We start from the raw sequence: 11,368 nt of genomic DNA, 5'->3' as shown, positions 1-11,368 counted from the left end.
AAACAATTTCAGCGAAAAAAATTAACGGCATGATCTTATTCAAAAAAAAATAAACTGAAAACAAATTTGATAAACAACAACAAAAGACCACAACTGAACTACATCGTCATGACTCGGACACATACATAATTCTGGTTCCCTCCGACCCCCTAATCTGGCCAGGCTTACGGGTCCATGTATTGTTCGTTGTTGTTTGTCGTTTCTAGAAATCAGAGGTTGGTGGTGAGCAGGCCAAGAAGATTACGAATTCGTTCGTCCATTATCATATCCACAAACGGTAAGTTTTCGGGTCTTTCTAGGCTTTTCTTTTAAAAGTTCGGTGGTTTGACTTGTGATAATTTTGGATCACAATCTGCGGTTTTTTGGAATAGACGGACTCTGCGCTATGAGAATAACAAGCCGCAAAACTAATGTATATCTTGGCGGCCAATAATTGTTTTTGTCGGGAGAAACATTTTTTCCCCTCTCTATTAAACTTAAAGAATCTTCTTCAAGGAGTTAAGGGGTACAGAAGGGAGTTAACCCTTTAAAAATCAGTTTAAAGTTTTAATCACATACTATTAGTAAAGAGAAATAAAGCTTCTCAATGATCAAAATAAGTATTATTCAGACTGCTATATAACCTGTGAAATTATTCCTGTAAATTGTGTGGTTGAAATCTATTGAAATTTTCATATTTTTGTCGACAGGTAACAAATATTTTGTACAAAATTTATGAAAATTTCACGAGCCAAATCTATTTTAGTCAGTGTTGGGTACCCCTTAAGAATTTAACAATTTGTTTTAAAGAAATACGCCCACAAAAGAGGAATCATCCTTTTCTTATTGCATAAGATAAATAGAAGTCGATGCTACTGCATTTACTGATGAGTGGTAAACATGGCGAACACAAAAAAAGAGAAATAAACAAATAAATCAGTTGCGAGGCTTTTTAGTTGAACAACCTCAAACGTTAAAAGATTAATCATTTCAACTATTGTTTTATTTTTAGGATGTATTCCTTGCTTGCTTTTCATTAGTTTATCGATCAAGTTTTGATAACATACTTCTCAAAGTAAGTACTTAGAGCTACTTTTGTTTATCCCAACTAAGTGGACGCTAGGTGTGTTGTGATCATTGCATCTTTATGAAAATCTTTCAATACCTTCTCCTATTTAATATATCTAACTATTATGTGAATATTTCTATCGCGAAACATGGACTGCCAACTTTTTCAGCTAATAGAGGTTCACCTGTTTTAGCTTTTGGCTATGTACGATATAAAAACCGGATTTAATGACAAATGTATAAGGCTCAGACTAATGTTACTACAGATTGTAGTGTGTGTTCTACTATGTATACCTACTCAATTGTTTATAACATGTTGTATACAATTTCAAACAGTGTATAACAACTGTAAACTGTTAGTCGAGGGACTGAATACAAAAATTCATTTTTCTGCAATTATACAGCTTTGTGAAAAATTAATATGTTGTTGTTTATCCGCAGTTTACAAACAAAAATTATGAACACGCTGATATTACTACCCCAGAAATAGACTAGCTTAGCTGCATTTGACAAATCTTTTGGCATTTAGGGACCTCAACTCTCTGCAACTTCATACTTTATTTGGCCTTACTTGTTTAGATTCGAGCGACACTCAGGAGTCTTTTGTAGACGAAATGTGCGTCTGGCGTATAAACTACGATCGTGGTAGTATTGTATCAAATGAATGAAATATCATTTATTGTAATAAGAAGTTGGTTGATATCTGCGTAATGTAGCCATGGTCTGCTTACTGTTCTTTTCCCTCAGACTCTCAACAGACAAACTACATCTGTGAGAGCTGGTTCTGATTTTTACATGTTCGGGGGAAACTAGCCTAGAACAATGCCTTTGATGGTGTATGGCATTGCTACCGATGTAAAGACAGGCCGGGCGTTGTTGCCGATGTAGAGGCAGTCCGGGAACAACAACAGGAAAGAAAACCAAACTAGAATATCAAGAAACTCGTTATTAATTTAATAAAGAAAACATCAAAATAAATACAATTTCAAAGTACACATTTTGAAGTCAAAATAAGTTGAAATTAGACTATTTACCGGATTTGAAATAACATAAGCAACTCGACGGGTGCCACATGTGGAGCAGGATCTGCTTACCCTTCCGGAGCACCTGAGATCACCCCCAGTTTTTGGTGGGGTTCGTGTTGCTTAGTCTTTAGTTTTCTATGTTGTGTCATCTGTACTATTTTTTGTCTGTTTGTCTTTTTATTTTTGGCCATGACGTTGTCAGTTTGTTTTCGATCTATGAGTTTGACTGTCCCTCTGGTATCTTTCGTCCCTCTTGAAAACAATTATAAAATACTACAAACAATTCAAGTTAAATACCAAATAATAACAATGATAATTACTGTTAAAATAAACCGCTGAATTAAAATATTAGTTACTTATAAACTTGATTTATTTTTTCAAAATAAAATTAAAAGAAAAATAATTTTAAATCTAAATTATTTTCAAAACCAAGAGACTCACCTAGAATATCAAGAAACTCGCTATTATTATTATAGCGGCTTGATCAGTTTATATACTAAGTTTTGAATGTCCTAGTAACCCTTAACTGACTATAACAAACAAAAGAATTTATGATTTATGAGTTATCAATAAAATTTAGAATGCTCTAATATAGTTATGGTCTAAAACCAGGTCGAAATTACACGTCACATAAAACTGGTTTTTCTTTCATCTCTTCAATTTCTTATTCTAAAATTACCAACCTATGTTTCGAATATATTTATTAACATTTCCCTAACTATAATATAAAATAATTACAACGTAAATACATATAACATAGTATAAAATAACATTATAAATATTAATTTAGATCTTAATTAAAAGTAACTATGGAACTAGTTTGTGCTTTATAGCTTAACACAAATAAAGTTGCTGACGTGGGTTGACCGTTGTCCGAACTTTTAAGATGTTTTATTAAACTTTGCTCGACAAATAATCGAAGGTCCATTTGGCCACAGCTGAAGTTTTATTGCACAGATACGTTCAATAGTTTGTTAAAGTACTTATTTGACATATTTGAAATATCCTACGCTTTGAAAATGTATAGAACAGTTAAACAATAATTTTATATAAAATAGTTTACAGAGTAGAACTTACATACATTAACTAATAAACTGCATGAAATAAAATAAACTGCATTTTTCTATTACAATAATATAAAACGTGATAAACATAAAATCGAAGGAATAATTGTAACGTCATCTATATCCAAAATGTATGTCAAATATCTGTCACAATAGTAGCTTTGATTACTTTTTGATGCATTCGTCAAAGACGATTCTTAGAATAGTAACATAAATACTTGTAAATATGATGTGACAACACGCAAAAGTTTTATAGAAATATACCTGAATCTATATAAATATGTTGTAACCCTCTGAACATATTCCTAAAAATTAGCTCTTTTCACATCCATATCAATTTTTATATAAAAATAAAGAGATGAGGTAATTGCCAATGAGACAACTATCCATCAAAGTTCAAATAATGTGGAAGTAAGCAATTATAGCAAACCGTACGGTCTTCAACAATGAGAAAAATCCATACCGTATAGTCGGATATAAAAGGCTTCAACATGAAAATTATGAGACAATGCAATTGAGAAAACTAACGGCCTAATTTATAACAAAACAATTAACGAAAATCAAATATGACAGACATAAACCAACGACAACCACTGAACTATGGCCGTCATATGACAGACAAATATGTCAAATATGACAGACATGAACCAACGACAACCACTGCACAATGGCCGTCATAAATATAAATAAGATGGAATCATGTACCAAAAAGAGGGGCGAAAGATACCGGAGAGTTTTTCAAATTCATGAGTCGTAAATAAAATTACAACGCCAAGGCTAAAACGAAATTGAGCAACACAAACTCCTTCCAAAAAACCGTAGATGAACCATGCTGCTACTGAAGTTCCTGCTGCAATATTGACATCCGTCGTGTAACTTTTAATGAGTTTTATATACTGACAATAGTATCGATTAGGCATTGGCTAAATGTTAGCTCTTGCAACTGTTTAAAAAAAGATTGGCATCAAGTTTTACTTTTACAAAACATCTTATTACGTAAAATGGCTTGCATTTAAAGACGCGTGCGACATTAGTAGAACAATTTCAAAATATATTGCTTTGCAAATGAGAACGTTAACGCTTTGCAAAGGCATAGTATATACAGTTTATTTGCTTTTTCTTCACAAGGGTATTGATCTATAAACTCGCTTCGCTCTAGAAATGTACTAGATTCCAACAGAATACTTTTAACGGAAGCGCTGTTACAAATATATTGTTTTTCAGTGTTTCATTACAGTGTTGCTTGGGAAGACCAACCCATCTTTGTTAACTCCAGAATCAGCAAAATGAGAAACAAATTCAAAATCAAAATATTTTCTCGATATTCAATTGTTTGAAAAGTACCATGATATATTCAAATCAAAAAAGAAATACAATTGACAATTGTTGTATCAGCTTTAATCACGTTTAGAGTGATTTCAATACGTACATAATGCTGAGTGTGCACAGTTCAATAGAAACTTACGTTACAAGATACACAATGTAAATCTACAGTACATAGTTTTTATAATTTTAACAAATACACACAGACAGAATAGTGTACATTTTGTATCAACAAAACTTATATATGTACAAAACAAAATATTAAAATATATACGGAACAAGCCTCGGAAAACGTGGCGTCGGATGTAGACAGAGATAACCCACATATCTGGTGAATCAATGTTCATTGATTAAAACTAATGAATAAGTATTCTATGTTACACCCTAGTTCTATTGTTATACTTCATAGTTTCGATTTCTGAAACAAGTGTAAATTGAATAGATCTATTGTTACGAATAACAATGGATTTTGTCCACAGGGTGCGACGAGCGGGGTTTCTGGAAACCCCTGCTTCTACATCCTGAAAACACATTCCATTATTATTCATAACAATAGAAATTGTTTTTTAATAGCATGAACAGAAGAGATTACTAATAGTGTTTACTACAAGTTGTTTCAAGACATATTAAAAAAAACATATTTCAGGAAATTCCAATAGCGAAAAAAATATTTAGCATCTATTTTGAATTTTAAAAAAATTCATTTAATTACTACTTTGCTTGAAGCTAAAATGTTGATCCCAAATGGCAATGTCTTAAAGAATATACATGCAAAAAACTTTTGTCCAGGGGCGTATCCAGCCATTTTTAAAAAGGGGGTTGCAACCCAGGTTAAAAAGGGGGGGAGGGGGTGTTCCAACCATATGTCCTCATTCAAAAACATAGATCGTCAAAAAAATGAAGGTTCCAACCCCCGGAACCCCCCTCCCCTGGATGGCCCCCCAAAAAAGGGGGGGTCTTACATATGCACTCTATATTTTTGTATGTGTCCGGTTGTCGGATTTCCCGCAATCCAGACACACCTATCCCACAGTATGTTCGAATATGAATGTTTGTTTAATGTTGAGAAGGAGGAGGGGCTTTTTTTTTTTTTAAACCGTAGCATGTAAAATACATTTATGATTACCTTCATTAAACTGATACATGCAAGTTCTTTGGGTTATAAATATTGCGTTTTCTTCAGTTTCTTCTGCCAAATCCAACGCCTGAATCAAAATGTCGTCCGTCTTATACCCCGTCCATATTGACAACTGCATACAAGGAGCATGGTGTATTTTGTTTTTTGTTTTTTTTTTTTTGTAATAAGAATGCACGATACGGCCAACCTTGACCTGTTGGTTCATATAAGCACATGCATTTAATGGGATTAAAACTAATGAATTCCACAAATATGGGAATATGCAAAACGGCATTTTTGACATTTGTAAAATCTACTCACTTGTCAAAGTTTAAATGAAGATCGTCAAAGTAAGGTTACTAGTGGGTTTTCATCTAAAAAAATATGCATTTTCTTATTAGTTATGGTTTGATATTGTCAATCAAAATGTTATCCGTTCTTTTCATTTGATATTCAATGTAAACAAATTAAATCTTTTAGTATCGGATGTAAGTTAGTTATACACTTCGGGATACGGCGTGTCTGGATAAGAAACCCCTCCGGCCTCCGGCCGTCGGGGTTTCTTATCCAGACACACCTATCCCTCAGGTTTAAAAAACAAGATTTTATATTGCAGCCAAACAAATGTGTAACATGATTAGTTATATTTAATTTCCAATGTTTTTTTTTTATTACAGTGGATTCCTGAATCAGACACCACTGCCCAATTACACCAATTATTTTAGTTTGCACAAAACTTGATATTCGACAAGGACCAGGAAATTCAAAACATATTGAGAAAAATACTCATCCGATATATATTCAGTGAGGGACAATCTTTAGCGAAACGAATAGATGCTGTAAAATATTTAGAATGTTCTGCAAGGACTCAGGAAGGGCTTCAATCGGTGTTTGATGAGGCTGTAAAGGCTGTGTTATTTCCATCTAAGCATAAACCAAAACACAGATCATGCATTTTATTGTGAAAGTTGCTCATAATACTATAATATGTTTAATTTGTATACAGTATTAAAGATACCATCAGACGTTCATTGCTTGATTAAAAAAAACAAGATTGTACAAATATATTTCAATGGCCGATCTTTCGATTGATATGATTGAACTAGTTTAACTTTCATCCTAATAGACATTTTCGAAAAGTCATCTACACGGACACTTATACCAACAACGATACCTACACTGACTAAAAAAATAGAGGGACCGTATCAAAATGTCTAAATACACTAAATGAATTTAATTTAACATTTATAACTATATTAACGAGGTAAATTATATTTAAAAATAAACGCATATATTTTTAATATGGCGACCCTGCAAATAGGATGGATATCCCATAGAAGAAAAAGACTCCCCTCGTAAAACTTTGTTTGATTCAGCAGAGGTAGAAAAAAATATAAATTCATTATTCGTTAGTTGGTTTTCTATAATTTTTAATTCAAAATCAAACACAAAGTCCTCTCATCAGTTTTGGAATTCTTTTAGTGGTGATTTGTGATATTCCAACTGTTTTCTTCTAATTGTCGAATTATACTGATTGATTTTTTTTCAAGCAGTAAATTACATTTCATGTAGTTTTTGTGGTAAAATAACCAAAATGGGTATTCATCTTATCAAAAGAGAAAATCGGGTACACCTTTTTATGTCCAAGCGTGTTTGCGTTGACTGTTTTGTCCCGAATACGTATAAAGCAAAAATATTGATACATCAGTTTCGCTTCAGATCCATTATTTTTTTTATATATTTAGGCTACATTTTGATATAATAACATTACACATTCACAGTACCAAAACAAGAAATATATGGGTCAAGTGAAATACCTTTCTAATGTGTCATAACAACAGAGTAGGTGTGTTTGAATAAAATACGAAAAGCTTCGTGCTATTTCAAATGTTTAAACTGGAAGTGTATTTCTTAGTTGTATTTTGTTTTACATTCGTTCACTCATTTTTTAGTGAAAAATTTAGGCATATTAATTATTTTATTTATGAAATGTATAAAAAAAAAAAAGTGGGACAAATGTTGTTCACTAACTCCTCCTTGGATTTATACAAAAAGTCCATGACTTTATAAATGGATCTTAAAAATGCATAACTGAAAAAAAAAAAAAAAACATTTTTGTGTGTGTAATCTAGGTTAACTATTCTTCAACCTCTGCAAATGTTTAGTCTGGTCTTCCACATAATACTTAAATAGATTTTTTTTAATGTTTTTATTAATTTTCAAAATTTCCCCCGGACCACCAACCAGACAATAGTTTTTAGTTGACAAAAGGCCTAAAAGTACATGTAATGCTTTATAGCTAGTAGATACATTAAATTTTGTTTTTTAAAACACAACTGTCATGTAAGGATCGTAATTATGCCAAGTGGATAATATTATCGGTTTTCAAGAGCTAAGTTGACAGCGCGGGTCATCCCAACAATGGCTTCCATTTTCACGATTGAAAACATTAATCGGCGTTATTGAGAGATGATTTTGACGAAGTAGAATCCTGACTTTCTGTGGAAAGTTCTACTAATTTACGCAAAGCCAAGCCCCCTTTTTTAAAAATTTTAATATGAAGATCGGTCAATTCTCAGCTTCTAAGCAGAGCCAATAAATCAACAAATCATTGAAAATATTTTTTTAGACAGTATTTAAAGTGTAAATTATATATATATTTTTTCATAAATGCCTGTGCTCATTGTACACCTTGAGATGACCCCACCTAAAAAGGTTACCTGTCGTCCTAGGCATAGGTGTACGCGTCAGTGTCGATAAGTTTTCGAAAATGTCTATTAATCGATTGGTGTTTCATAGAGAAAAGTAAACTCTAGGTCGATGGAACATGTTCCAATTAAGAACGTAAATTTGGGCCACAGGTGATGAGTAGTTTTACGAATCAGTAATGCTATTGAAAAAGTCATGCAGTTTCAACAAAATTCTTTAAGCAATTAAGTTGAACAAAATTTTTAAAAAATCTTAGAAATACATACTAGTCAACAACAAAAAAAACGATACACGGCAATGTATTTTCCATATATAATGAAATTGGATACACTGTACCAAGGTAAATAAATGACCAATTGGTCTAATATTTACAGAGTGTTATTTTTTTATCAAAACCATTGGTTTAAGGCAAATACGCGAATTTTTTGTTTTTTGCAATTTTTGTTATTTCAAAAATCGTATTTTCACCCATTTTCCACAAAATAAATTTTACCCCTGTGTTCACTAACACGGTATTTTCTCACTTTTCCTATTTGGTCAGATTCTTTTAATCATATGCATTTGCTTTGCAAATGACTGTTTTTCAATGGATAATTTAACAGTTTTTTTCATATTTATTATGTTTTATAATAAATTGGAGTTCAAACTTGTGTATCGTTACTTTTGTTGACTAGTATAGTTTCCCAATCAGATTTTTTACATTGTAGTATTCTACTTTGAGTACAATTTTATCAAAGTGATAAAAAAAATCGTCTGCATGCTCAAACTCAAAATATAATGGGTTCACTAATTAAGTTTGCCGATTCAGATATACTCATTCTTGACGTTTTTAAACTGCACCAAATCACTACTTTTACCTTCAAATTCATGACCCTTTTCTTGTAAAGAGTAATTTCTTTTTTTTTTACATGCTATTTAATGCATAAATCATGAAGACATAAATTTGGAAGGTGTATGAAAATTATTTGCTAGTAATACACTGTGCACTTGATTTGTCAAACAACGACAATCAAAGGGCGGTAACTGTGTTATCGGACCAGTTAATAACGGACAGTATAAATTATTTGTTGCTATGGGAACTGTGGGTGGTCTGTAATCAGACAGTGAACTGTCAGAAACACTTTTAAACGAGAAATATCAGCTTCGATACCAGAGCAAATTATGCATGAGGTTTTTGGATTATTGTTTTCATTTTGTATACCCGTGTATTTATATTTTGCTTAATTTGTACTTTATTTGGAAATAGAATATTCATTATGTTTTACTAAAGTGTTCTACCAACCAGGCGTATTTGTCAGAATTATTTGTATGTTTGTTTTTTTATTTTTTAAGTAAGTTGTGTTGTATATCTTCAATGTATGTTGGTATTATTTTGGCTGCTGAATCCCAATTATTGTCACTTTATCTTATAATGTTCGTTTATAATTTTAATCAATATAACGAAACTATAAACAACTGTAATACAAGGGGTAGGTTTAGCTAGCTTTAATATCATGTTTGATCCCACCATTTTCTTCGGGAAATGCCTGTACCAAGTCAAGAATACAACAGTTGTTTTCATTCGTTCCGTTGTTGATTTAGTCGAGCTTGGTTTTGTCACATCTTATGGACTTACAATTTACCTTGGTGTTTTTGTTAATAGATCCTTATCAACTATTATCATCCGTATTTCAAGTTATTCAGATATAATATAGATATTACGGCTTGGTATAGTCAAATAGGCAATACACGCACAAATGAGTTTTAATCAGATGTTTAAATTGACCCTTTTTTTATTCTTGAACTCCTAGATTTACTTGTAAAAAGTTTAAAGCCATCTTTCGTTCGTTTGTTCGTTCGCTCGATCGATCGATCGATCGATCGATCGAGAGAGAGAGAGAGAGAGAGAGAGAGAGAGAGAGAGGGAGGGGGATTTTTTATTATAATTGAGAGTACAAAGACTCTAAAATGATGCTTCGGAAAATCGATCCATATCAATCCTGGTATTGGCAGTTTTTTAAATTTTCCGAACTTAATCAAACTATGAAATGAAAATAACCTCATTGATTTCGTGCGTCCAAAGCGCTTTACATGTACATCCACCAGGAACACTCAAATTCAAATAATAAAGCCACGGATATATACGACATAAACAAGTGAGCAGCTTTGTGATCAAAAGAGACAGGAAAATATAACCATATCCATCTACTTAAAAGTTATCAACTTTGAATCATTTACAAATCGAAAAAAATTCTCTCGTTTGTGTTAATAAAGTGCCATAATTTCAAATCGACAATTTTTTGGTGGGGTTCGTGTTGCTTAGTCTTTAGTTTTCTATGTTGTGTCATCTGTACTATTATTTGTCTGTTTTGTCTTTTTATTTTTGGCCATGGCGTTGTCAGTTTGTTTTCGATCTATGAGTTTGACTGTCCCTCTGGTATCTTTCGTCCTTCTTTTTCAGACAAATTTCAAAATGAAAGAAGCCTTCTTTTATTAATTTATTAATATCAATAATGTGAAATTAAAAACACGTTCCGTCCAAGAGGAAGAGATAAATAGATGAAACAAATTTTAAGCACTTAAACTCCTTATTTGTATCTCTCATCAAACAGAATGCTTCAGATAAAAAACAACATATCCTCGCATCTATATACCCTATTAGAGAAATCTTTAAAAATAAAAAAAGATGCTACCATTTGCAGAAATAAGTATTGTTGTGTATGAATGACTTTCGGATAATCTTGAAATCTTCAAGTAAGCACAAAGAAAATATATTTGGAAAGCATTGTCGGAAATTGTCAAATCAAATCTCTATGTACATAAACAGAAAAAGAGCGAGACCCGCCGAGTACAGTGTCTCCATGCAGATTTATTTGTTAGTAAAATAGCTGTTTGTAGATTAACTAATTTATATTCTGATATTGCGACCAATATTTAAGATCTGCTCTTCCCACTTACAACCAATTATCATGATGGCTTTCGCTTACCGTTTGTAAATTTAAATATTATTTGTCCAAATATCAATTAGTGTAAAATTAATAATACAGTTGTTTGCCAAAAACATGTTTTTAGATAACACCAAAAATTAGTCCATCAAATGTCCT

The sequence above is a fragment of the Mytilus californianus genome, unplaced genomic scaffold (assembly GCF_021869535.1).
Source record: "Mytilus californianus isolate M0D057914Y unplaced genomic scaffold, xbMytCali1.0.p SCAF_7, whole genome shotgun sequence".
NCBI lineage: Eukaryota > Metazoa > Mollusca > Bivalvia > Mytilida > Mytilidae > Mytilus > Mytilus californianus.
This window is presented reverse-complemented; position numbering follows the sequence as displayed.